Source organism: Tyto alba, unplaced genomic scaffold (assembly GCF_018691265.1).
Source record: "Tyto alba isolate M040663 unplaced genomic scaffold, T.alba_DEE_v4.0 Super-Scaffold_23, whole genome shotgun sequence".
NCBI lineage: Eukaryota > Metazoa > Chordata > Aves > Strigiformes > Tytonidae > Tyto > Tyto alba.
In genome coordinates, this window is record NW_024881297.1 from 5026681 (window position 1) to 5054030 (window position 27350).

General features: G+C 41.3%; 1 long non-coding RNA gene across 1 annotated transcript in view; it reads left to right on the forward strand.

The window, feature by feature from the left end:
• Positions 1 to 201: 201 nt before the first annotated feature.
• The window catches only part of LOC116965234, a 116710-nt gene continuing 89561 nt past the window's right edge, over positions 202 to 27350 (forward strand). Inside the window, exons 1-2 of the long non-coding RNA XR_004409217.2 lie at positions 202 to 292; positions 4760 to 4858. This is a non-coding gene — a long non-coding RNA (uncharacterized LOC116965234). The remainder of the gene's footprint in view (positions 293 to 4759; positions 4859 to 27350) is intronic.

Consider the following 27350-nt stretch of genomic DNA (forward strand, 5'->3'; position numbering starts at 1 on the left):
GCGTGGGGAGGGGCGGCGCGCGCCTGTTTGAAGTGAGGGGGCGCGCGGCGCCGAGCCCCCTCAGGTGCGCGGCGGGCGGGGGTCGGTAGGTGATGGGAGAGGGAGGGGGCGGCTGCCGCCCTCTTTGCCTTCGCTTCCCCCGTCTCTAAGGTCCGTGCGGAGAGATTGGCTTCGGTGAGGGGTGGAGGCGGTTGGTCACCTCTGGGAGCCAAACGAAGTGCCCTCCCGCTGAGACCACGTAGAATATTCTGGAAGAGATCTGAGAGGAGGGCAGCTCGACTAGGCTTTCTTGGTAAGAAAGCTGCTTTTGCTGGGGAAGCGAGTGCTTCTGAGCACATTGGGGTGTGGGGTGGGGTGCCTTGCCTCAGCTGGTGGCTGTGGGGACACTCGGAGATTAAGTTCTGATTTTAGCTCCTTATTCCCGAGTAAGACTAATGCTACTATGTCCTTCCAACTATTTCTGGAAGCAGAGGCTTCTGGGCTGCATTTGAGGAAAAGTGGGGGTTTAGCCCTGTTGGGAAGCTGGGACCGGCTGTGTTTGTGAACAAAGGAATCTGGAAGGGCAGCAGGCTGTGTCCCACTGTAAGAGGCTGGAAACATTTCTATCTTTTATAGTCTGTCTAGGAAAGAAGGGGTTTATGTCATGTTTTGCTTTTTTGCAAAACAGGTTGGCTCTGCCCAAGGGGTCTGTGCAATGGCTCTGCCTACGTTTAGAGGCCTTATATCTCTTTTTCTGCAGTAGTAGCTTTTTTGTACTTTCTGTAACTTCAGGTAGGTAAGGAAGGTTTGTGCTAAGGAACTTTATCTTTAAACCTGCTCTCCAGATTTTGATAACTGGATTTTTCTCTCATTATTTTCCAGTTTATAAATACTATCAGTGTAAGAGCGTCAGGGAAGGGTTTTCAGCACTGCCCTATGTACTCTTCCAATGTCAGTTGTCTGTTAAGACTCTAATGGAGCATGTAGTAACTTATAAATCTTACATTAGCAGATTTGTAAATCTCTGTATAAGCTGTGTACAAAATCTCTTTACAGTGGTTCCTTAAGAAAAGGAGTTGTCTCTTGTTTGTGGCTTTTTATGGTGGTAGATATAAAAATTATGGATGCTTCTTATTTTTCTGCTGTGAATGTATTCTTTTATTCTGGTTGCTTAACTGGCAGTTAATACATACAGGTCAGGTAGTGTATGTGTGTGGAGTGGACTGTTGTAACTTCCTTTCAGGGCAGTATTTTGTTTTAAATATTATCCACTGCTGTGCTACAGTTCGAGATCTCTGGTTACGATGTTTGAGATGACCTCAGCACTGCTTCAGTAGGCAAGGAGAGCTCATCCATGTGAAATGACTTCAATTAATAGTTAATTATATGAGGTGATGATTCTGTGAGAGCAAGCTATCCCAGGTCATTTACAGCTGTCCATGTCTAGTTACAGTATGTGTAATGCAATTTGATACCTGCTACTACAAATGCAAGGGTTAAAAATAAATTCTTAATTAGGAAGGAAGTATATCTTGCCTGTGCCACAGTTTAGTTTCAAGAAGGATGAATAGCTTTAAAAATGTGGGGGTTTTATTAAAAAAAAAAACCAAATTCACAACAAACAACAAAAGAAAAAAATCCAAACCCACAAAAAACCCAACAACAAAATTTTCCAGTGAAAGTATAGCAGCACTGGTTTAAGATGTTTATTTTCTCCCAGGTTGTTTCTTTCTAAGAGAATAAGCTTTGCATACTTGCAGGTGTTTAAAAAGTATTGATTTCTGGCTAACAGTGAAAGGAGCAAATGTTTGGTTTAGTTTTGGTGGAGTTTTTTGTTTGTTTTTGGTTTGTTTCCTGTTCGTGTGGTGTAGTGCAACAGAATAAAGAAATTAAAGCACAGGGTGAAATTAAAGTTTGGGTGTTTCTGAGGCAGAGCTGTCCTGGGGGATCTGCTGCCCTAAGTAGGTGGAACAGGTGGGTATCATAAAGAAAGTAACAAGCTCTCAAGCTAAGGAATGAGAAGTGGTTGCACATGCTCATCAGTGTAGGCTTTCAGGAATGTTTCTTTAAATTTCTTAGTATCTCTAGGTAAGAAAAGTTTAGGTAAGGGTCGGATTTTGTGAAGGGACTGTGATACTGTTCTCATACCGACAGGGAAGCAGAGTTATGGGGAAAGAGAGAGCATCACATTTTTCTACTGAAATTTGAAGAAAGGAAATAATTATGACTTTATCAGTTACGTGTCAGTCATTCTGTCTGTGTCTGTTTTGACACATTCAATTCTAGTGACTGGTGGTAAAGAAGATGAGAGTGTTAAGTTTGAAGGAAAAATTTTCATGGGGGAAAGCAAGGGGAGAAAAAAACCTGTCGAAGACAATTTCTGGCAGGCAGTCGGGTTCCTGGTGCAGACAGATTGGCTGATGTTGATTGTTGACAGCTTCTGCAGCTTGCTAATTACAACTGTAAAAAATTCAGGTGAATGACAGTAACTTGAAATGTTAATTCCGCTTTTTTTTTTTTTTTATTTTGCAGCTGCAACTGTTAGTTGGCTATCGCCATAATTGATGGACACTGCCAGTTGCTTAGACAGATGGAAATTAATACTTGTGTTACTGTTAGAACTCACTATCACAGTCACGTTTTCATTTGTCTCCTGCACTGAATTAATGTGTACAAGATAGTGTGTATAGAAGGAGCAAACACAACTTTTACCTGCGGACCAGGCAGCAGCACTGTGCTCATTGTGTATCTGTGCAGAGTCATGCATGTCTAGGCTGTGGTAAAAGATGGTAAGACTGGGTTAAGGAAGAGTTGTCAGCTCTGCTTTCCTGTGGACGCAATGAATTGAGCCACCTGAGAGCTGGGCAAGTGCTTTTTAAGGTTTGTGATTTATTCCAGTCACTAGAGGTAACTATGCTTAATGATCCCCCACATAAACTGGATTCAGACTGGAATAGTTTTCTAGTAGCATTGGCTTAAATCTGATGGATGTGAGAAGTCTTAAAATGTGTAGCAGTAGCATGGGTTTTCCTGCTGCCGTCAGAACTTCACTCTGCCTTGCATGAAAAGGGAAAGACTAGAACAAGATAGAGTTGTTGTGCCTGTTTGCACTGAAGGCATGTGTACTGGGGAAAAAAAATAATAAATGCTTTCTGACACCAAATAAATAAAGTATGGTCCTGTATATGTTGAGGTTGGAGGTATGAACTCTGAATAAAGGAAGCTTCCATGCAGTGTCAGTACTTGAGGTGACTCTCACGTACAGGCTGTTTCTGCACAGTATTCTTCAGTAAGGGTAGTGGCTTCGATGTATTCCACCTGGCTTTCTATTTTCACAAAATTTAAAGGCTGTATGGTTTTATCTGATCTTGTAAGCAGAGATTGACTTAAGTCCTAAAGCCTGTGTCAGGAAGCAGGAATGGAGCTGACTCTTCTTGTTAGCCTGGCTTTTTTTTTGTCTTTTTTGTTTGTTTGTTTTTTAAACTCCATTAAATATTTGAAATGAGAAAGTATTTCTTTTTCTCTGCTTAAATGAATTGAGACTAGACCTGTCAGTTTTTGCCCAGATTATGTGCAAATGAGAGGAGAGTTTTTTGGCTTTTGAATTGTTTCAATGATACTGTACAGACAACTGAAAGTATGCTAGGCTCTTTGAGCTGGGATGGTGACCCTCCCCTTTTTTTTTTTTTTTGTATTGAGGATGATAGATATTGCAACACAGCTGCTGTTTGTTAGGCCTGTGGACCCCTTGAGTTCCATGGCAGTTTATTCAGGACACCATCTGATTTTGCTTCCTGCTTTCACATCCTGACTTAACAAGGTCTTTGCTGAGTTATTTGAAGAAGCAAGCTATTTAACCTCTCTTGACCCCCAGAACTACAGTGTTTTCAAATGTTCTCCTTTTCCTATTCCAGTTAAGAAGGCTTATTGAGCATAAGATCCTGAAAAATGTTATCTGGATGTGAGTGTGCAGCTGCAGATGTTACCAGAGTTTAGAAGAGAGAAATAACTTGCATTCCATGATATTGGAGCCATCTGTCCAACATAGAGCAGATGACCTGCTTGTTAGCATAGTGCATACTTCCATTTTTTCTGAGCTTCTGAAAAAGTTCAGATGAAGTTAAAAATTACCATAATAACGTCTGAGTGTTTGAAGACTTGTATCAGAGTTGATGGAAACTTGTGGCTTAACTTGTTCATCATCAGAAATGCAGCTGTGATCTTAACTGGTGTGTTTGAGTTGTAGTTAGTTGTATACCATGTGAACTGCAGACTGTAATGCTGGTTGAAAAGAAAATGCCTAGAGGTAGGGTAAGTAAAAGCAATTAATAATGTCAAGTAATACACAGAGGAAAGTAGCAGTGAGGTGAGGTTTTTGTAAGTAGAGGTGTGATGTTCCAGGAGGAAGAAGTGCATTTAAGAGAGTTGCTTGACTGACTTGCAGGTGGGCCTGCTTTCTCTGCGTGGTTGTGGGACAGGCTCAGTAAAATCCTGATCTCTCTGAATGTGGATTTGCTTCAGCTTCACAGGGTTTGGTTGTTGAGAAAGGAGGTGGTGGCTCGGTTTATCTCTCTGAGGACATAGTCCTTTCTGAGAGGTTCAGTCTTGTGGAGGTAAAGCAAGTCAGTGTGTGCAAAGAGCTCCTCATGTGCAGTGAGGGAGCACCACAGAAGTGTTAGTCAAAGAAGTTGCTGAGATGTTCACAACTTTTTGACTAGGGAAGTTAAGTGCATGAATTCTGAGCCCTCTGAAGCTTGCCTTTTTTTTTTTTTTTTGACAGTTTGCTTCAGGCTGCTGAGGAAAATCCTCCTTTGGCATTCAGAGATTGCAGTGAAGTGGGACTCTCCTGCCTGGAGGCGTTCATGAGCTGTATTTAGAGGTAGGCTGACATAGCTGCTATAGCAGCTCAGTTTAAGGTGCAAATGTATCTACTTGCTGTTTTGCCGCTTCTGTGAAGGGGAAGTCATGCATGCACAGTCCTCTCTCCCCATCTCTCTTTCTCCTAAGCCTCATGTGACCGAAGTGGTGCCTCATTTTGAGAGCCACCATGTCTGACTGGTAGTTCTGACCTGCGAGCTAAAGTGTAAGCAACTGCCCAGGAGCTCTTCACTGGCCTGGTTAGCAAAGCTATGATGTAAGTGTAGTTGTGCACTTGCACACAGCACAGGAGGTGTTCATACGCTAAAGGTAGGATTGTGTTGGCCACTGCTATGCCAATTACTGGATATTAATGGCAGGATAGCATGCATATGCCTAAACTGGGAAGCAGAAGGTTAATAGACGAACAGCACCAGAAGATCCCATTTATCAGTTTCTATTTATCTCTCCTTGGGAGGTGGCAGGTTTACAGTAAATACCTTCTGTCCTCCTAATTTCCTAATGATGGGGATAATGATGGAGAATGGTGAAGTCATTAACTGGGACAGCCTCTGTGCATCACTCTGTCAACCACATCTCTCCAAGACCTGCAATGAAAAGTGATGGGCCCCAGCTGTTCACCGTATTATCTTCCCTTCCCCCTCCCCATTCTCAACCCCAACTGCAGGTTTTGCAATTAAAAAGGGGGAAAAAAAAGGAAACCCCCAAACCAAAAGCCAGTCTCTTCCTCTTCCACTGCAACGATAGGCAAGTCTGCCCTGTGCGTTGTGTGTGTGTGGCAGGGGGTGGGAGGGATGTACTGGTCTGATCCTGTTTCAGTGCTCTTGGTTAAGTACAGTGGTATCCTTAGGCATAGAGGTGTTACTGGGCAAGGGGAGGGGAGTGATTAACTGAACCAGCAGAACATAGAAGGAGGTTGCGCTTCTGGGATGGAGGCATTGGGTTTCCTTTGTGCTGTCTTCTGCTCTTGCCTCCTGCTGAAGAATGTGTTAAAAGTCTGTAAAAATGTATAGCAGTTGTCTGTGTCTGAAACGGTGGCCTGGAGCACTGATGTGTTTTGGTAGTTAAAAAAATGGATGAACAAACAGTTCTCAGTCTGGGTGGTATGTTGGGGTAGAGCAACAGAGAGAGTACAGTAGCCGGGCTTTATTTCTGGATGCCACTACTTGGAGTTATAAGTTCTACAAGACAGAAAGGTGTCCCTGAAACATGAACCAAAGTTCAAATGAAGATTTGCCTAAGTAAATTGTTGCTTTGAAAGGCTTTTCTTTCTTTTTTTTTTTTTTTTTTTTTTTTTTTTTTTTTTACTTCACTATGGCATTTTTTTATAGCTGACTTGAGAGGTTTTTTTTTTTATGTTTGTTTTCCATTTGGACAATGGCTGTGACTTGATTACTGTTTTCAGAGTTAAAAGTCATTTCCCATTTGTAACAGCCATGTATTTATCCAGTGAATGCCAGTGATTTATTGCCAGTCCTTTAAAAACATTGCATTTCTGTCCCAGGGAGGTGGAAAAAACCCAACCCCACCCCACCACAAGGGTGATTGGGTGTTTTTATTACAGTGAGAGGGGGAAAAAAACCTTATGTGTGCTCTCTCCTATGCTTACAGTTTTATGGTAAATCTGAGCCTGTGTACAAGTGACTTCAAAGCTGGTTAGCTTGATTTGTTTTCTAGTAATATAATAGTTCTTCAGTGAGATGTCTTTTTTTCTTGATTGTTACAGGCACTTGCTGTGGCCCTGAGTATAGTGTAATACGATGAAGCCGTGCAGACCTGCGGGTCATGCCTTTTGCTCTTGACTGTCAGCTGTTCGTGGTGTCTGAGAGTCCAGCCTTCTGCCTTGGCATGTTTTGAAAAGAGGCCTGCCTGAAGTGAGGTTTTTCTATGCATCTAACGTGTGTTGGGCTCATAAAAGGACTCTGAGCTGTGGGAGCTTTGTATTAGAAGGGGTCATTAACTTTAAAATGTTTCAACTGAGAAATTTCAGAGCTCTCAGCAATAGACCAAGGTGGCCAGCTCAGCCAAGAGTGTCCCCTGACAGTCAGGTACAGATGTGATTGCTAGTCAGATTGCCGTAAGAAACCTAATAGTGTCCCAGAAAGTGTCATACTTGAGCTGGAGAGGCTTAAACCAGATAGCCCAGAGAGACTGTAAATAATTTTTATTAGGCTTTAAGCGCTAGGAAGATAGAGGAGCCCTTAACTTGTAGCACACCAGGAATTCAGTCTGCAGGGTTGTAGAGTGTGTGGGTCCTGTCTTTATGTGACTGATCATGTTCATTTAGCTGTGCTGGAAAATGTGACAGGAGGAAGGCAAGCACTGTTGTGGTGAGTTGATGGACTCCAGTACTGGTCTAGTTCTGAGCAGATGATTAACTGTGTTCTTAAGTGCTTCAGGCCAGATCACGATGGTACAAAGGGGCATTTTTCTGACTAACGTCTCTGTAAATATGGTATCTGAGCAGAGGGATTAAAAATTAAAGGGAATGGAACAGCTCTCTTGTTTGGGAGATGTGGTGTTAGACAGTTACTTCATTAGACAAGGTGCAGAGTAAATGTTCCATAAACATTTAATTCTCCTTTATTTTCCAATCCTAGATGTTGTTCTTGGCCATACAAACCCACAAAGATTTTTGTATTGCTCCAAACTGGTCTGGTTAGCTGCATGTTCAGGGAGTCTTCTCCCAAGGGCTTTGACTTGGGTTAATGGCCTCTGGTATCTCGTGGGTAATAACTTCATTTTGTATCTTCAGTCATAAACTTTTAGGCCAGGGAAAGTGGAGTTTGATTTCATGTGTAACAATGCAGGTCACTCAGCTTATCTCATGAGCCTTGCAGTATACTCAAGGGTTGATACTTGACCAAAGTCTGTTCTCCAGCTTTGGTTTAGCCATGTGAGGAGGTGCCAGTTCACTGGGATTTCAGCCCTCCCTGGAACAAACTGTGGGGGCTCCTTGATGATTTTGCAGTGTTACTCTTCTTGTTGAGTTGCTTTTCAGTTATTTGGCCTTGCCTAGGTTCTCCTGAAGACAAGCTAGCTAGTGTTTAGAAGTGAAGTGAAGCTTTGGATTTCAGCCCTCCTGTGTTGCCTTGGTTCCCACAAGAGTTCTTAGCTGAAAATTAGAATATGTTTAGTTGTTAATGTCTTCACTTCCCCTGGTCTGGCTGTTCAGAGTCCTGCAGTACAAATACAGCAGTCCTGGGCCAGGCTCTACAGCATCAGCTGTTTCTGTGGCTAGCCTCTCAGCTTTGACACCTCAAGCATGACACAAATCAGGCTAAACAGAACATGCGATATTAAACATCTGTTGACTTCTAAATAAGGAAAATCACATTAGTCACTCGGTAAGCAATCTGTATGATAATTTCAGGAAAACATGAGGTGGCTGTTCTCTCAGTGGAAGAAATAGCTGATAGATCTTTTTACATACATAAACTAACTGTAGGAAAGACTTAAGAGCCTAGCATGGAGGGAAGTTTTACTTCCCTGAGGTATGTTTGATGGAGAAAATGAAGTAAAAACCAAATTGTCTAGCACTGTGGAAATTTGTTTGGGTAGGACACTATCTAAGCACCAAATCTTGAGGAAGATAGATGCTGTTAAAGATAATGCTGGTCAAGTGAAAGAAATGTCACTGGAGCATTGTAATATCTATCCCAAATAATTTTTTCAATTATGTGTAACATAAAGCAGTGGATGACTCAAAAATTAATCCTAGCTGACAGCACAAAGCCAGTGAAATCTTATATTCAATTTAATTTTTAAAGGTGCAGAATGTATATCCTAACTGTCTGGCTATAGATGGTTTAAGGAAAACAGAAGTGTTCACAATGAGCATTTAGCTCTTGTTTCAGCTTGTCTACTATTCTAGCACTGGCTATTATGCACAGTTGCAGCTTCCAAAGTGAAGTGTAGCGGTGCATATCTGCAGAACATCACAGATTAATCTAATACTTTACACTGATTTCAGTGGATTTTGGCTTCCAGAAGCTTTGTCAAAAAGGAAGCTATTAAATGTGTTTTCTCTGAGTAACTAAATTCTTAATGTCTCTGCTGGGTGAAGTATACAAGTTTGGGTTCAGTAGAATGTACACACCGGATCTGTCCTATTCAAGTACGGGAGAGTTCATTGATGGCTGTGGAGAAATGGGGATTAAATGTAGCAGACTTTTTTTCTGCCCTGCCTCTGACTCCAAAATTCAGGAGCCCTGCACCTCTCAGATCTCAGTGTTTCCAGTTGCAGGCATGGTTGAAGTGTACGAATAAAACAGCATGTAACGTTAACATGGGAAAACTGAAGGTGTGGACCAAGTTTATACAGAGAGATAAACTCTGCAATTCCTAGAATTGTGTTCAGGTTTAGTTTTTTTTAACAGTATTTTACCCCCTTCCAGAACATTCTTAGTGCTGATGCTCTTCTGCCATTCCCTTGGTTAAGCAGTCTATTGAGAATCCATGTCTGAGCGTTTGGAATAGAATGACTGCAGATGCTTTAGTTGAGTTTAGGTGAACCAGGTTGTCCAGGCCTCATGGAAACCAGAGAAAATTTAGTCATGTTTATGTAATCTTTATGTTGCTTTTAACTGAAGTATAAAACCAAGTGTTGTACGACCATGCCAAGATCACTATAAAGTTTATAAAACCTATAGTGTTAGCTACTTCACAATATTAAAGCTTGGTGCCTGAAGCTTGTAACAGTTTCTTCTTTGTAAAGAAAGAAATCAGTACTGTAGACAGGTAGAGGATCCAGCTGGGGCAAGAAGCTCTGCCGGTAGCCTTCAGCAGTGGAAGGAACTGGGTGGTATAAAGCTCTCTCAAGGCTTGCTTCCTTGATCGTATTATGTTGTGCAAAACTCTGAATTGTGATTCTGCTTTGTGTGCTTTACATAGATAAATGCACACCTTTCCACACTAACCCTGCCCTCCCCCAAGCCCCAAGGAAATAACCATAAAACACAACAGCTGCACCGTGAAATACTGTGATGAGGACACAGGCCAACATGGAGAAAAGCACCTTAAATTACGTCTTTCAGTATGGCAGTTGGCATACAGTAGTGTGCACTGTTCCCCAGTGCAGTCCAGAGGAAGAACTGTTTGCACTGGAGCATGGACACAGACTGAGCTCTGTGTTGTGCTAAATGCAAATAACTGAATGTGACTGGGCTGTGTTTTAGCAGGTACATAAAAGTCAGTGACAGACTTGAGCGGAGCCTTCCCATGTCTTAAGATACCATTTTGTTTGAACAGTGTTTCTGTTACTTGACAAAGTTCTTGGTGAATTAAGAATGTCAGACATCTGTAGAGTATTTGAACCCATGGACTAATACAAAGGATTAATCTCCTTTAGGGAAAGCTAACACTACTGAAAAGTAATGCCTTTTATACTTAAAAGTCAATAAAGGAAACAGAGAGCTTGCTTCTTTTATGTGCATGTGCAGGGTGGGCGGGGAGAAGGAAGACTGTCTGTCATACGTTCATTTCCAGGTACACTAGTTGGAGGGAATATTCCCCTGGCATGTGCAAAATAGTCCTCCTGTGAGTAGATCATGGCTGTTTAAAAGGAGGCAGCTAGGTATCCAGTATATACGACTGACAGTCTTAGCTAAAAAGGAGTGTGAAGTCCTGCATTAGCCATGGCACTAGGATGTGTAAAGAGAATTCTGAGAGCTATAGAGAATCCCAGGCATCTACTACTTTTCTTTTCCAGAAGAGTACTGTTGTGATTTGTCTTTGTATAAAGGAACCCTCTTGCTGATCTGAGAAATCATGCAGTGTGAACACTTCCCCTGCTTGCCTTTATATAGACTCCTAAAAATCCTTATAATTAATTGCATGGTAAGGGCTTCAGCTTTCACTGAGAGTTGTATTGTATTTGGAGTTTTTACCACTGCTATGATACTTTCATTACTCTGCGTACATATTTTCCCTTACTTTCTTTGTTCCTGTTAACAAAGGAAACCTATACAGTTCTGTCTTGCTACCATTTTTCTTTGGATAAATCATCTGTGATACAGAGGCCTTGAAGCCAGAAGCCTTAGACACAATGCTCAGTAGGCTGCGTATACACCTTTATCGGGGGTAACAGCTGTAAAAAATAGGCAGCACCATGGTGCAGAGTTCTGCATGGCTATTCCAAGTTTTCTCTCTTATTCACATCATGTAGTGCGTGTTCACATATTCAATCAGTCACCGTTGTTTTGTCTGGCTACACAGGCTAAATTTAAGACCCATGGTGAACATTTCTGTCACTTTTGCTGTTCTGGCCACTATGCTTAATCAAAGAGCTGGAAGGATCTCATTAGAGAGGCTTTCTTTCAGTCATACAAAAGCCTGCACTTGGCTAATAGAGGCTTTAGAGAGCTCTTGCTTCTGGTTAGAGTTGGTCTACTTGACCTGATCTATGCCTGAGGCAGAATGAAGAAAGAGCAGACTTAAATGATATCTGAGTAAATGGAATGGCTAGAGATGAGCAGGATTTTGTTCTGTAAGGCTGCTGCTCTGAGACTAAAGAATTTCCCTGCTTATATAGCAGCAAACTGCAGGTATATACTGTGACTGAGGAGATGGTTGCAAACTTTTAGGTGAAAGTGAGAGTCTGTGTGGAATTGATATTTTTATATCTGTTGTTGTTACTGCTTGCATGTATAGCAGTCAGAGTCCAGGCTTCGTGGTACCAGGTGTTGGAAGAAATGAGAGTGAAAGGCAAGCTGTGTTGCAGAGCCTGAATGGAGAAAGCAGGTAAATGCTAGGGAAAAAGATGTAAGGGGAGGCATAGGTGCATCACTGGCAGAGCTAAGAACAGCTATCCTGTTCAGCTGTTGCATAGGTGTCAGGTGAAGAGTGGTGTGGAAAACCTAGTGTATACTGTTCACTTGAAAAGGGAGCGTGGAAAAAAATTTCTTCTCTCAGAGAGAGCTAATTTGTCTGTAGTGTTTGAGGGTCTTTAGCTTCTGGAGCCGTGTAAGCTAGTCTATTTTGTGTGTTTTGTAGACTCTTTATTTTAATACATTTTTTGTGTAATACATAGTCTGTGGGCCTAGAAGTTGCCACCTGGGAATGTGTGAGCAGGTGAAATTATTCCAAGTGATTTGTTCTGAATAGATTCACTATTTAGAACAACTACAGTTGATGGTACTAATTGTTGGTGTCTTGGGGAAGAAGTGTGACAGAGGAGATAAAGTAGAGCACTTGCTCTTTCAAGAAGGAGGAACTGTTTCTTCTTCTTGTGGTTAGTTACTTGAGTAAATATCATCTGAAGAGGGCTTCTGTTTTGGGTGTGAGGCAGTAGTCTTAATGACAAGACAAAGGTGGAAACCATCAAGAGTAACCTTCATAACATCTCAGGCTGCTCCCCATGTAAGATGGGTTTGTCATTTGTAAAGGTGGGTACCCATTCTCACTGAACCCTTTTAAATGTTTGGTGGTGTTAAGTAGTTAGCTTTGCAAGAGGCAGTTGCTGCTGCTCAGTAAGAACAGGTGTGTTAAGAATTCAGGTGATGTAATATTGTATTATTGCCTGTGCTAGGAAAAACAGAAATGTAAAATGTGGAGCTGGGGTCAGTGGCTTGCAGGTAGGTGTGAATTGTGTGTGCTTGGTGATGAAGGTGTGGAAGGACAGGAACCTCAAGGTAATATGTTCACCTAATGCTTCTGAAAGCCAATCTTCATCCCAAGTGAAGTGTAAGAGCAGAGGTTTCAAAAAGTGTAGCTGCCTTCTGCAGCTTTTGAATAATTGGGTTGCAAAGGGCTGAGTTGTGCTGAGAGAATTGGAGTTAACAGCTGTAAGTACCTTGATCCTGGTGCCTGGGTGCCAAGGCCAGCTGCAAGCTGAGCAGGCTCTAGAACTGGAACCAGTGTCTTTGTGGTCATTTGGCAGGGTCCTCCTTTTCTGTAGAAGGGGAAAACCTACCAGCTACCCGAGTGCCTAGAATTATTAAAGAAGCTGCCTGGAGAAGGGACACAATGAATTCAGATCACTTAATGAGTAGGGTAAAGATGGAATCCAAGTGGAGATGGAGTGAAGGGGGAGGGACAATGGGGCGTTAATAGGATGTTTGCCAGATTGCTGAGTAACATTCCTAGTTGGTCAGGCATTGCCAGACATGTCTCAGCAGGTCTGTCCTGTCAGGAGTCAGTGCAGAGATGAAGGGACAGATGGGGAAAGGAGACAGAAACTATAAGGGGATATATATGATCTCACCCAAGGGACATGTTAAATTTAAGTTTCTTTGTTAACAGTTTCATAGTGTATTAGTGGCTGACCTTGCAGTGAGGATTTCTAAGTACCTTCCCCCTCTCCTTTTTCTTTGCTTTTTGCTTTTTATCTTCTTGCAGAGCAATAAAAATGCTTGACTCCAGAGAGCTCCTATAGGAATTGAATTCTTAAGACACAGCATTGCCTTATGAAGAGAGATGGAGGAAGCTGTGAGGATAGGAATGGGAACAAGGTTTGCCAGGAACAGTTTTAGGATTGATCAGAGCAGGAAGCGAGGAAAGGATAGACTCCTGAATCAGATAAGCTTGTTTCAGTAGATGACGTACAGCATCAGAGTGATGTGTCAGTGCTTGGAACCCACAGTGCTGGGAGCTGTATGTGTTAAGAACTTGCTTCTGCTCAGAGATGCTAATGTCGCGCAGAAAGAAATAAAGAACTGATCCCTATTCCTGTTACACAGTCAAGGAAGGCTGAAGGCTCCCTCTGATTAGGGGAGGGGCTTTCCCCCCTTCACAGCAGGTAGTAGGAGTGGGACTGCAACTCAGGTGTCTCTATGTTCTATATGGATTTATAAATGCAGCAGTAAAAGGAGTAGCTCTCTTCTGTTTATCTTGATCGTGTTGTGTCCACTTTGGCTTAGCTTATGTCTACTACCAGTGGTTCCATGTGGGATGCTCCCAACTGAGGGACCTGAGGCTCTGCAGAAGAGGTTAACAGAAGGATTGTAGAAAATAAGCAATTCATGACCTGTAGGCCACCAGCAAAGGGGAGAAACTTATTTCTATCTCTTCTAAGGCACAAGCCAAATCCTCACAAGACTAAGTGAGATTTGGTGTCCTTTGTGAGCGCAGGACTGAAGGCCATGTCAGGAAGAATCCTGGCGATGCCTTTAATCACACCATGTAATTTAAACACTGGAGGATGGCAGAAGACTAGGCGAGGAGCTTAAGATTACTGCAAGAAGGCATGTTCTGGAACAGTGTGGGGTAGTTGCCTCACTAATGTTTTGTCAGAATCTTCCCATGCCACAATGGATTCCAAATGTACGACAGAACTGTGCATAAGAATGAGGGTTTCTGTGTCATATGTCGCTGTCTGCATTTTATGTATTGAGGGGACAGGGACCTAGGTTTTGATGGCAGAGGATCCTTAGACAAGCTGTCTGCGTTGATATATACAGATGACTTTATGTGCTAGAGGTGGAAGGTGTGGCTGAGCAGGAAGAGGCAGCCATTGAGGTCTCTGGGGAGCAAAGCGCAGGTTTGCAGATAGATTTGACTGAGTGAGTGATGGCTTGGCAGATGTGAGGAGAATCTGGACAGGTGCTTGGAATGGAAATCCACTGGGAGCTGTTAAACACAGAAAAGCCAACCTGAGCTCAAGAAGTCCCAGAGCTGCAAGTTGTTAGGGACCAGGAGTGTGTTCTGAATGAGTGTCCCCATGTGCCTGCTTTATTCTTGTATCCTTTGCAAGGTGTCTGCTTCTGGCCTCTGTCACAGCATGCTGGGCTAGCTCATTCTTTGGTGTGAGCCACAGCAGATGTTCTTCTGAAAAAAACTACAGCAGGAATGATGCAAGACAAAGAGAGTTCTGAATGCTTACAAAATGCATCCACTGCTTTTTACTGACTTTGCTAAATCTTACTGACTTATTGGATGTTGAAAGAAAGCAGAGAAAGCTATTGTCTGTGGGGAAGAGGGGCAATGAGTTTATTCCCCTGACCCTTAGGGGTCCTGGGCTGGTGGCAGTGGTAAATCAGGGTAGCATCTGCAAGACAGAGTGGAATATTTGAGTTAGTGGATGACTCCTTGAGTATGCAAAAGTTCATAAAGATATCAGAGCTAATGATGAATGAAATGTGTCATGTTCCGATTAACTAAGTGATTCTGGCAGGATTGATTCAAGACTTTGTTCTTATATGCTGGCTCTATCCCTAGTTCTGCTGTGAACTGACATTGCTTGCTTTCTGGTGGAAGAGTTGTGTAAATGGTACTGTGGCTTGTTCCCCAAGATAGTTAATTGTTGCTTCGTAATGGCTGGATTGTGACTCTCATGTGCTTGTCAGAAGTGCCTTTCTTACACTGTCCCTAACCTTGCTGAAGTTTGGGTCCTGTAATACTTTGCTTAATGGTGTATTTTTGAAGAGGCCAAGGTGTGGGTGACCTTCAAGTCAGTAGAACAGTGCTGTTGTTCAGGATCTGGTACTTGCTGAAGCAACATTTGCAGTGTTTGTATGTAGACTATTGCATTAATTATACACAATCTTGAATCAAAATAAGCATGAATATACAGCAAGGGATATACCCTCAAAAGCCATGTACAGGACAATTAGTGTTCAGGCCAGTGTGTCAGGGAAGAGGGCAGCAGAGGACATGGTGCTCATGGGGGGAGGAAGAATGAAAGGGGGCTTTTCATCACAGAATCAAATTATTATAAGGCTGCTTCTGAAGTAGTGATAATACTAATGAATTGTTAATGGAAGCCTGTGGCTTCATGGCACTGACTGTAAAGTGCTAAGATCAGGAATATAGGTGGCAAAATGAGTTCTGTGGTCTGTAGAGGAAGGAGAGTTGTCTCGGGTGTAAGACAAGAATGTTGCTGTTTTACTGTCAAGCGCTATTTTTATTTTTTATTGCAGAAAGGGCAAAGCGAAACTAGAGACCCATATTTACTCTTGTACGAGCTGCCTTTTCTTTTTACTGGAATAGACTATCTGTAGCCCCACTAACTACAGAGTAGGAGGTATGGACAGGTATGGCCACAGAGTCCTACTGTGTAATATGCATAATACAGTTCTTGTGTGGACTATATGGGTATGATGGCTGTGGTTTGCATTTTCCTTTTTGCCTGAATGCTTATTTGTCTGATCTGATAGCCCCTTGAAATCTCTGAGGAGAAGGCTCCATTAATCGCTGGCTGTGGGGCAAGGTGAAAAAGCAATGTGTAGTCCTGGGTTGATCTAGATACAGCTGCCATAATTAGTTATCAATGTTTTTCGTGTCTGTATGAGACTGTTTTGTACTAGGGTTAGGACTTGATCTATCTATTGTCTGTGAAAATTTGTGTGCACCCCACCCCCTGGTGCTGTCAAAACAGAAAAACTGTATGTGATGATTTTGTATCGTATAGCCAAGAGAAAAGAAAATAGTATTTTAAATGACAGGCATTAAATCCAATAAGGAGGAGACATTCATCATGGATGTGGAGTCATATTTTCTGTCATCTGAGACTGTGAAAAGGTATTCATGGTAAAGCTTACTTAAAATATGTTTAGTTTCTCTACAGACTTTGGGATTTTTTTTGTTAGCTGAAGATCTGTTAGAAAGGTATACTGAGGTTTAAGACATTAAGAGCAATCAGCTGATGCTAGAACTAACTTTGGCATTTGAATGAGTGTAAATAACTATAAGTACTGTAAGTGAGGATGTGTATTAAATTGTGAAAAACTTAGAGCGAACTGATCAACTTGTACAGAAGCAGCAGTGTGGAAAATAGCGAAGTAGCTAAAAATTGTTTGCCTAGATATAATCACCTGTGCTGAAATGTGAAATGTGTTTTCCTTGGGATACTTTTTAATTACTATTTCAGTTTACTGGACTGTGGTAAGTGTAATGTGTGTGGAAGGAGATGAACTCTGAGTCCAAGATAGAAAAGAGAATTTTTACTAGAAGACTTTTTAATATGGAAAGATACTTTAGAAGCTCTAATATTTCCTAGAGGCCCAGAATGTGAGATTCAGGGTAGGAATTAAGATCCTGATCCACATCAAGATCTGAAGTTATTTTTCTGTAGGAGAGGATTCAACCCTTCTATCTGTGGAAGTTACTTAGATTGGGAAGAAAAGATGAGGGTCAAAACTATGAGCTGTATCTGAATATACCCAAGCCTGTGTGCACCTTGGATTCTGTACATCTTGCAGGGAGGTGCAACTTAGCATTGGCATGAAGGTTTTGACCTAGCCTGTCCTTAGATTTCACGTGGCCTTGTTGGTGCGGTAGAGCAACCAGACCGAAGCAGTATCTGCTGTCAGTCATGAGTTTCCAACTCACTGTGTTTGTTTTTATAGCTCTACGCAGCTAATTTTGCAGTCACCCCATTATGCATCATCATAAATTAAACGACTGCTAAGGTCAAAGGGCAGGAGCTCATCTGTAAATGAACATTCCTCAAATTCTTGTTACGTATTGGACCTTTGAGATCAGCTCTAACAAGCATAGTGCAAACAGTGGTTTAGTTTGTTGCATGCCATTGGGAAATTAAATGTGTCTTCCAAGTTCTTGTCACTTAAAATTTGCAGTGACATTTACTGCATTTGACGAAGTGTAGGAAAAATAGGTTCCAATTAACCAGAACATCAAACACTGTAGATGGTGCAGTTTATTTTGGAGGCATGATATTCAGAAAGGTCAGTCTTTCAGTCAGCTAACCTCAGCCATTTGTAGTGTTCACTGTGGCTAATGAGCACTTAGCTCAGTTACATAATGGGTGCTTTATGCAGAGAAAATCCAGAGACGGTTGCGTAGTTAATGTACGTATGTGCTGAAACTAGCTTTGCCCTATAGATGTGCACGAGGGAAGCAGTGGATGAAATTTCTCTGTAATGTACTAGAAAAACAGAACTGCTATTCTGCCCTAGAGACTGAGCATTCAGAGGGTTTGCATATTCTAGTGGGGAAAAAATGGAGGCTGGACCTAGATCATGAGTCCTTTGAGAAGAATGGTGATCTTGGCCTTTTGAAGTACTGATCTGAGGTTGAAGAAATCTAGGCATCTGGGTTTAGTTTACTTAGAAAGTCACACAGAATAGTTCTGTTTCTTGCCAGTTGCATTTCATGTCAGGTAAAATCAGTGTACCAGGATTTAGGCTGTAATTTGTGTGCCTAAATTGCAATTTTGGAAGGATTTAATCATGCTTGCTTCAGTCTTCCTTGTGATGGCTTTTATAGAGACTGCAGAACCAGAGGTGTTGGAGTTTGCTGCTGTAAAAACCTGTGTAAGTTAAACTGGGAATACTGCTTTTAAGTGTGAGGTGCAGAGAGTTACACAGGCCCTAATACTCAATGGAATGTCCATCCTTGTCTTCTCCAGTGTAGGAATGTAAAACAGATTATTTCATCATGTTAGGGTTGTCTAGCCCAGAGGTGATGCTCAAAATAGCTTACTACTTTTCATCTATGTTTAAAAAAGTAAAAACAAAGTTTTTATTGCAATAACATAATACTATGTAAGGCTCCATTAGCAGCTATATGCAGGGAAGAGGTGTGATTTAAAAATTAATAAAAAAATTGCACTGAGGTTTGGATATGCTAGTTGGAATTTCACTTAGGAAAATAAGATCAACACAAAAAAGTGATGAATCCAGTGTTAAGAGCCAGAAGGATCTTTATAAGCGAAGTTCTTTCCCCATCCCTCAGGCAAAATTCTTGGAATATTAGTGCTTCTCCTTACAGTTGTTAAACACACAGAAACTTATGTAACAGGACGGTTGTTCTGAACTATAGCATGACAGTAGTTGCTTATAAAAGGCAAGTGGAAATCCATTTCCGCATCCCACACTATATGCTCAATGTTGACAAAAGGCTGAAGGGGAGGTGAAGTCTCCCGATAGCAACTAATCAATACCAACATTAAGGCAACTGAAGAATATCAGTCTAATAACTTAGTACTTCTGCTGAAATAATTTATGGCAGCTGCTGGTCATTTAAGTGGGTTTTTTCAGCATTAGTACTTGACTATAGTACTACTATACTATCTAAAACTAGTCATTTGGGCAGAGCTTCAATGAGTGGTGGTGGATTTATAGCAAATTCGCCCTCGGGAAACTGATAGTATTAAACTGGCCCATGACATCCTGGTTCTTCTCAAAGCTTTGGTGTTTTTATGAGTCCTTTAGAAGTATTAACGTTTTTCTGTGTCCTAACAAACCCACGTTCTTAAATACACTCTACCCCAGTTTTTTTTCTTCTGTTTTAAGGAAGACATGACAGAACAGTGGTGGTTGGCAAATGACAGCTCTTTGAAATGTTAACTCTTAATCCAGTCTGCATATTTGAATGCCTCTGTTCTTGGAAAAGTAGTTGAGAGTTCTCATGTGAAGGCAAGTGAAAAATAATTCAATGTTTCTTCGATCTTTATAAACTTTTTTAAGACATAAAGATGAACACTTTCTTTGCTAACTATTGTTGCATCTTAACATTGTCTTTGTTTTCCTTCCTTGAATTTAGCTCCCCATATCAACTGTTTTGGAGGGGCGTCCAGCACTTATAAGTATTTGTGTTTCACTGTGCTGCATGCTAGGCATCTTCTGATCAACAGGATTTTACCTTGTCTGCTTTCTGTTGGGTTCTGTTTGATTCAATAGAGGGGTGGGAGTGTGGGAGACAGGAAGGAACAGTGAGAATAAGAGGACTGGGAGAAAGCAAGGGCTATTTTAAATTGGTGGAAATTGGATCACAGGCCAGAGTAGGAATAAGATAGTTGCCTTCAATCTAAGAGAGGAAATAAGAACAAGGACTTAGAATGGTAGAGCCTGATGTTGTTAGGGTTTTAGCGAAAACGTGCTTACTGGGTCACAGTGCAAAAGAAACGATTTTGTGAATTAAATACGGCTCTCTTCATACTGAAGTCAGAGCAACAAAATGACCTCACGTTGCAACTTTACCCCCCTCCCAGTTCCCCCCTGCTCCCCCCATAGTTGTTGCTTTAATTTCCTACAATATGTTATTCTTGTTGTTTGGAATCATGGGGAGGAGGGAGAGAGGGGAAACCAACCTGTGTAAAAATTAGCTTTGAGTTATTCCATCTGTGGACTCTTAATTTTGTCATGAAAACAGAGAAGCCTGGCAGGAAGCTAGCTTTTGACTGGCTTCATGTATCCTCTTGTCTGGAGCTGGTTAAGAAAGTGTGGCATTTAGAATGAAAGCAAAAGCTTCGTTTCTGGAACTCTGAGTGTTTGCCCAATTCTTTGACCATCTGTTTTTGTTGACAACCACCTCTTTGTGTTGTGCCAAAGTTATTTTGGCTTTTATAATCTGTATATGTGACTGTATGTGTGTACGTGGTAGTGTGGCTGTGTGTTTCTGCATGTAGATCATTAGGGCGCTACTGACTGGGTAAGATTGCAGGAAGTTGAAAGCGTAAAAGCAGTTATCTTGTGAGGATTGAATTACCAGGAGAAATATAAGGACTAATCCTGGCTTCTCTAAGAGATTCTCAAGTCCTATCCATGTTGTTATCCTGTCTAAAAGCTGCCAACTTCTGGTAGCATTCCTTAAGTGGTTTTGGTTGTGTTGCAATGGTTTTGAGTATGCATGTACGTGCCTCAAATCAGTGCTGTGATTAGTAGTACTGATGGACAGCCCAGCATCTGACTGAATGTGAAGAGCAGATGGTTCTCTGTACACTTTGGTGCTAGAGCGGGGGGCCTCTTTGGCGGTGGTATCATGGAGGTGCTCAGTCAATTTAGCTTCTCTTTGACTTCAGTTATCTTCCATTCTTGATATCAGTGAGAGGGTAACTATTAATTCCCTGTATCCTTCATATTCTAATTACATCCACTACCAGTATATATCAGAGGCCTACCAGAGCAAATGATGTTCAGAACTCCACTGTGGAATTGCAAAAGCATTTTAAAATTCAGCCTCAAAATCTAGTATGAGAGTCTTGTGCTTCTTAAACATGTTTGTGTGTTTGTAAACCTGCATTTTTCTCTACTTTGTAATGAAACTTCTCTTTCTATTTTCTTCTGAAGGAGATAGTGAGAATTTTCTGTGCTGCTTTCCACACCTAGTTTTTCCAGCAGTGACTTCCAAACTCTTGCTTGGCATGAGAATAGGCCAGAGAAACATATATAGCCTGTGACAGCAGCAAAATGAGGCTAACAAATACCCTACCGAGGATGCAGTATGACAGCTTCATCCATCCAGCTGAATTTGCATTGTGAGTATGCAATAGCTGCGTGTCATGGGCCACTGCCATTGCACACAGTCATTTATTTAATAACTCAGTGCACAGACATTAAAGGGGAGCCATGCAACACATCATTTTGTTGAAGACAAATAAGAAATTAAGAGATGGCAGCATTTAGAAAAAGTCTGTTTTGTACTATTCCATCACCGTAACTTTTTCATGTTCATCCAGGCAATGCCTTGGGTGTAAAATGGATAGTTTTTATGAACAATGGCAAAGGCATAGACTGTGGTGTGTCCCAGGCTGCTTCCCTATATTGTTCTCCTTTGTGCTGAATATGAAGGGGGCCTTTTAAAAAGATCAACTTATTCTCTTGCAATATAAAGTATTAGAGCTGGTTACGCAACTTGCACTAGATGTTTTCTGGCCCGTGAATTGGGTAGGTTAAGCCTGCTTAAAATCTTGATGATTACTTAATTTACTCTAGAGCATTGTTAATTCATACAGAATTGAGTCTCTGTATTTGGTACTCAAAGTTTTCCAGAAATGCCAAGTGTTGAATTCCACCATGAGAAGAACTAATTTTAAATGATGTAGATTGCCTTGAAATCAAGTTTTTAAAATGTTTTCCAGAAAGGAAAAATGGAGAAACTAAAGGACCTGAAATAGGTAGTCACTTCTTAAAATCTGTTCATAAGCATGAAGGAAAATGCTTCTGTTATTTTAGACGTATTTTCAGGAATTGTCTTCAACCCACGTGTTGCCATGTGCAAATTAGGTGTCTAAGGTCAGTGAGGTTTGTGGACATGTACAAATGCCTCTAGTGAGTGCTAGTGCAGTTGTGAAAGGACAGCTGTTATTTCAAAAAGAAAATTGGAGTTATGAGGAGGCCAGGACTGAATTTACATGCGGACAGCATGTCATGCTGAGAAAAGGGAACAGTGGAAGTTCTGTTCATGCATAAACAGAGTTTTTAGCAGTGAAACCTATAATGCATGTCTTAAAATAATAGAGTCCAGATGTGAAACTCCTAAATCCTTTGCAGGCACTTAAACCAGAAGTTTTTCACTGCAATGGGAATAAAAGATTCTTTTTTTTTTCTCGTTCGTGGGAGACTAATTTTAACAGCATAAAAAAGATTTCATGATGTCTGCTATAAGAGTAAGTCATCAGACTAACTGGAAAGGAACACTAATGGTTGTCACTCCCCCTCAGCATCAGCAGGGCTAAAGCTTTCAGAGTGCTTTCCTCACAGCCAGGCCAGCTCTAAACCTTCAGTTCTTATTTGTGGAACTCAGCTGTGTGTGTGAAATGTCTCCTGGGTTGCTTTGCTTAATAGCAGTTAAGAATAAAAGGGCCTCTTAAGTGAAGCATTTCAAAGAATTTCTGTTCTCAAAGGTCTGTAGAAAGAGATATTTCAAAACCAGAAGAACAGGAAGGGCAGAAGCTGCAAAGAGAAGGGAAAAGGCGCAAGAAAGAAGGATGACTGTTTTTTTGTGATAATTTTCATTGAGAAAATCCAGGTTGCTGCTGTTATTTGTACTAATATTATTACTGCTGCTGCAAGTACAGGATGGCTGGAGTGGTTACTACTTCTTTGCCCCTCTCTTGCAGAAGGGCAGCCTGGTTGCAGGCTCAGTAGGTAAGCAAGTGTCTTAGTCTTGGATAGAAACTTCAGTAGTTCAGCAGCTGTTAAGTGACGAGTGGAGCTGTATCTGCAGTTGGAGCAGAGACTTGTGAGAGAAAGGTGAGGTTGCTGGCCAGGTGTGGGGAAAGATTATCTGTCTCTGCATGTGTCAGATGCCTGAGCTGGGCTATGTTGTGTTTGCCAGAAGCTGGCATGTTACTGAGAAGATTCACCTATCAACTGAACCACAGTAACCCGTGTGTCTGTGGTTAAATGCTTAGGCTGCTTAGAAATGCTGAAGTGAAGAAAAATATGCAAGGAGGATTGGCCACTTGTGCCCTATTTATACTTGAAATACTTACACAGGAAATAACTAGAGCATGGTCTGCAGCTTCTGAAACCAATACTGAGTTAATTATTCAAACTATCTGTTGGTATAAATGGATGCCACCTCATGGATTTCAGTGGCATATCATCCATTAAAACAAGCAGAGAAGGTGTCTTGGAAAGCTTGTAACAAAGATGAAATGTTCATATTTGGTGGCATGTAGTTCTGTGCTGCTGTTACTTACTGGTATTGAAAGAAGAGTTTTGCTTGAGGCTGATATGTAATTGGCTAGATGGCTAAATAGATCAAAAAATAGCTAAAAGTGCAAGAAAGTTACAAGATACTCAACTGGCAAGAAACAAGTCTGTAATTTAGCTTAAAACAAAGCAATGCAAATTGAGTTCTGCTTGTTAGAATAATAGTTTATTCATCCTGCACAACTTGTTTGCAATTGCAGATTCTTTCAAGAGTCAATTCCTAAATCAGAGAGCAGTGCAAAGGAAAAGGATAAGGGCTCTGCCTGCCAGTTAGGTGGAAGGGCAGTTAGTATCCCTATGCGCTCCTTCAGTGGAACCATTTAAACCTTTTTCCTGCAATCTTTCATTTCGTCTTATTGTCACTGGATTTAAGTCTTCCACTTACTGCTGTAAATGAATCTGGAGGCATTGTTCTAATCCAGTTTCAAATGTGGAGTCTGCAAGGGGCTGCTTTGCCTCTAGCACTTCATCCTGGTGCTTCAGCTATTTTATCAGTGCTTCTGCTGCAAACTGACCAGCTGTGGCCTTAGGAGACAGTGAAGTCTTGCTTCCTCACATCTGCAAGTCTGACTCAAGTGGCTTTACCTGATGCTGCAGTTCAGGTCTCAAATGTTAAGATTTTTGCGCTCTGTGTCATCTGAGCGGAGGTCTCTTCCTGTATACCCCATCCCTGAGAACTGCATTGTGTCCTCATACCAGAGCTGTCAGCATTGGACCATGTGCAACTAACATCTTCATTCCTATAGATACAAAAGCTGGGGAGAAAGCTGTTCTCAACTGCTGGCTCAAAGGAAACAAGATCATGTGGGTCATGTCTTGATGTAATTATTATAAGGAGTTCCTCCTTGTGTAGGGCCCAGTGGTTCTATCTTCCCTCTCAAGGTTTGTGTGTGTCACAGGAGCATGTACTACGGCATCCTTCCTACTTTGGTTTGTTCCTAGTAGCCACGCTATTACACTGAGGTTGGTTTGATTCAGCACTGCAGGAATGTGTATAGCTTGCTGTATATATGAACAGAGGTGGAGGAATGTACCCTGTAGTAGATGGCAAGCCCCTCCAGTGATTGTTTTGGGAGCAGATTTGTAATTGCCCAAAGAAAGTGAAATTCTGTTTCGTCCACAAAACTCAGGATTTGCAGTTTCAGACAAGAGGTTTACCAGTTGCAGCTTTTGAGAAAAGTTTGGAAGAACCTGTCTGGGTGTGTTGTATGTCGATCTGGTTTAGTGCTGGCCACATATTTTGTGGGAAAAATATTTTTACTCTGAATGTGACTAGAAGCATTTCAGTGACCTGCTTCTTTGATATGTTATGTGAAGTTTATCACTATATTTTTTTTTCCCCAGTTACCATCAATTAGACAGCATTGTTACATTGAAACCTAGGTTTAAGTTGGTAGGCAGTGTATATCTAATAGCTTTGAAGGGTCTGAGCTATGGAAGTAAGCTTTTACAGTTCCTACTGCTTTGTGCTGTAATAAGGGTACACAGGACCTGTAAACCAGAGTTGTTTACTCAGTGTGAAAGTTGTTGACAGATGGTACTGTCTATCTTGGGTGCTGAAGGTCTTAAACTAGTTTAGTAGATGCTGATGGGGTGAAAATAAGTGGAATGGATAAGCGCGGTGTTTAAGTCTTCTCACTTGGAAGGCTTCTGGACCATCCAGAGGATTTTAGCTGAAAAGCTGCAAAAGCAGGATTGTCCTCAATAGATTTTTGCAAGAGAGCTACTTAATGTAATGGCAAATCCAGGGAAAAAATTGTGGGGGAGTTCTCATTGTACTTGAGAAATTTGAAACTTACCACTGTTTTGTGTTAGAATGCTGTGGGTAAATGGAAGCAATAATAGCATTCTTGTTGAAGAACCTCTATTTTCATCTGCCTGAAGAAGTGACTCACAGTAAAAAAATTGAACACTTGGACTGGTTTCCAGCACTGACTTGCGTTAGGGTTAATCCTGAAGATTTCAGCATCTTCAGCATCTTGTTTCTTATCCCTTCTCCCTTATCCTAGGAAAGCATGTAGGAAAATACGTTGGCTTTGGAAACTTCTTAGCTGCACAACTATTTTATAGTTGTGTACGATGGCTTTACCTGTAGGTAATGCTTTACATATGGTATTGGCTCTGAACCATCTGTGGACCATTTTGCTTCTACTATTTCTGGGTGTAGAGCAGAGATGTTAGTGCTGAGCTGAACTGCTGCTTCTGTTATTTTTATATCTCTGTACCCTTTTGTATGATGGGCTTTGGAGACTTTACAAAGTAGCAGTGCCATTTTTCTCTGATTCTGTATAACGCAGGAAGTGTAACAAGCATATTCCTCACTTTGTGCGTACTTACTCATTTGTGCTACCTAACTTTCAGCTTCTATGACTACTACTTCATTTTTTTTGGTGCCAGTTTTCTGTTCTGCTACTGTTATTTCCAGGTAGATAATTTTGGCAAGATTTCTACTTCTCAGCATTACCATGACTCCGCTGGTAATAGCAGAATATAGCTGATATCTTATGACAGCTATTACTATGTGTAACTAGCAAATATCTTTTTCACAAAGAAAATTGATTCAGTGAGCATAGTAGCTTGGCTTCATAAAGTATAGTGGACTCCTTGAAAGTCTTTTTCATGGCTTGTGTGATGTGTTTGGTATTACAGCACCAGCTTGCCTAGCAGCTGCAGTCTGGAACTTGGAGGGTTCAGATCCTGACAAGTTGGTTTGTTTCTTAGATTCTTGTCATACAAACTCCTTCCCATAGATGGAGCAGGTGGAAAAACAGACCTCTTCCCTTGCTGATGTTGACACCTACCCAGATTTTCTGAAGTTAACAGCAGACGCTAGTGCAAAATATTGAAAATGAAGCAGTTCTCTTGAGATGTGTGGAAGTACCTCATGTCAGAAGGAGTTCAAGTGCAGAAAATACTGCTTTCAAGAAGGAGGGTGGGCTCAAAGGCCTCTTGAGCTTTCTCCTAGCTGCAGTTCCTGAGATTTATCAGTCTATTTTGAGCATGCTTTGTCCCAAAGGAAGTATCAGAGATTGCTGCTAATTCTGGTTGGAAAGCTTGTCTTTGTTAGCAGAAATACTCCTTTGCATTTGCTAGATGCTTTGTGGTGTATTGGAGAGGTTGCTTCTTTACCAAGGAAGTCTTCAGAATTTGAAATGCAAATGTCCACTCCTTCCAGAAGAAATAGAAGTATAATGGTATGTTAGGACCTTCATCATTTTGATGAGAATTTTACGTTATTATTTATCTGTACCATACTCTGTATTGCCATCAACTGTGATCTCGTTAATGATTTTTCTCTCTAAGTTTTAGACTAGATTTAGACTAGGTTGAGTGGGTAAGTTATGGCAGCTCTAACTACAGCTCAATTCTGGAATTTGTGGAGCAATTAAGTCATGTGGTATCCTTAAACATGCCAGTAGCTTGAATTGGGTGGGACTGTTCGTGGCCTTAGAATGTGTGCAGCTGAGAAAACCATACTGCAGCCAGGAAGCTGGGTTGGGTGGAATAAGGCATTTTGTGTTAGGCAAGGAGAATGTAGGCAGAAGGGCTTGTATGAAGATTAGCAGCATCAAAAGACAAAAGCCTGCATATCTTCTTTGACTACATAAGTGAAAATAAAGGAGAAACCTCCATTTACTGTGTCAATTATGAATGAGTACTAATATATGATAAGAGAAAGCAGATGAGCAAGTGAATTTGGGGGAAGCCACACAAGTCCTGGTTCTAAACATCAGACTTGTTGATGAAGCATCCCAGGTTTCTGTGTTGGTAGATAGTCTAATCTTTCAGATGATCTTATTTGGTGGTGTTCTACTTCAGCAGAAGAAAAAACCTGCCCATTTATACCAGTGGGACACTGCATGTTATGCTGCTAGTACAAATGCAGTTTCTTTGTAGCCACTATGGGGTTAAAATAGTTTGAAGTGAAACACTAAGTTTTTAGTGGTTTGATTTTAAAAAAGAAAAAAAGTGTCAAAACTGCTGTTACAAACCAGAGGGCAATATTTGAGCAAGTGGATAAATAGAAATGCTCTTTTGTTTGTTCTTTTTCTTGCTTTTGTGTATGACAGATAAGTATAGGATAAATTATACGTTTATATGATGCGTTCATGCTCCACATCACTCGAATCCATCTGTAAATGTAGAGCTGTTGCC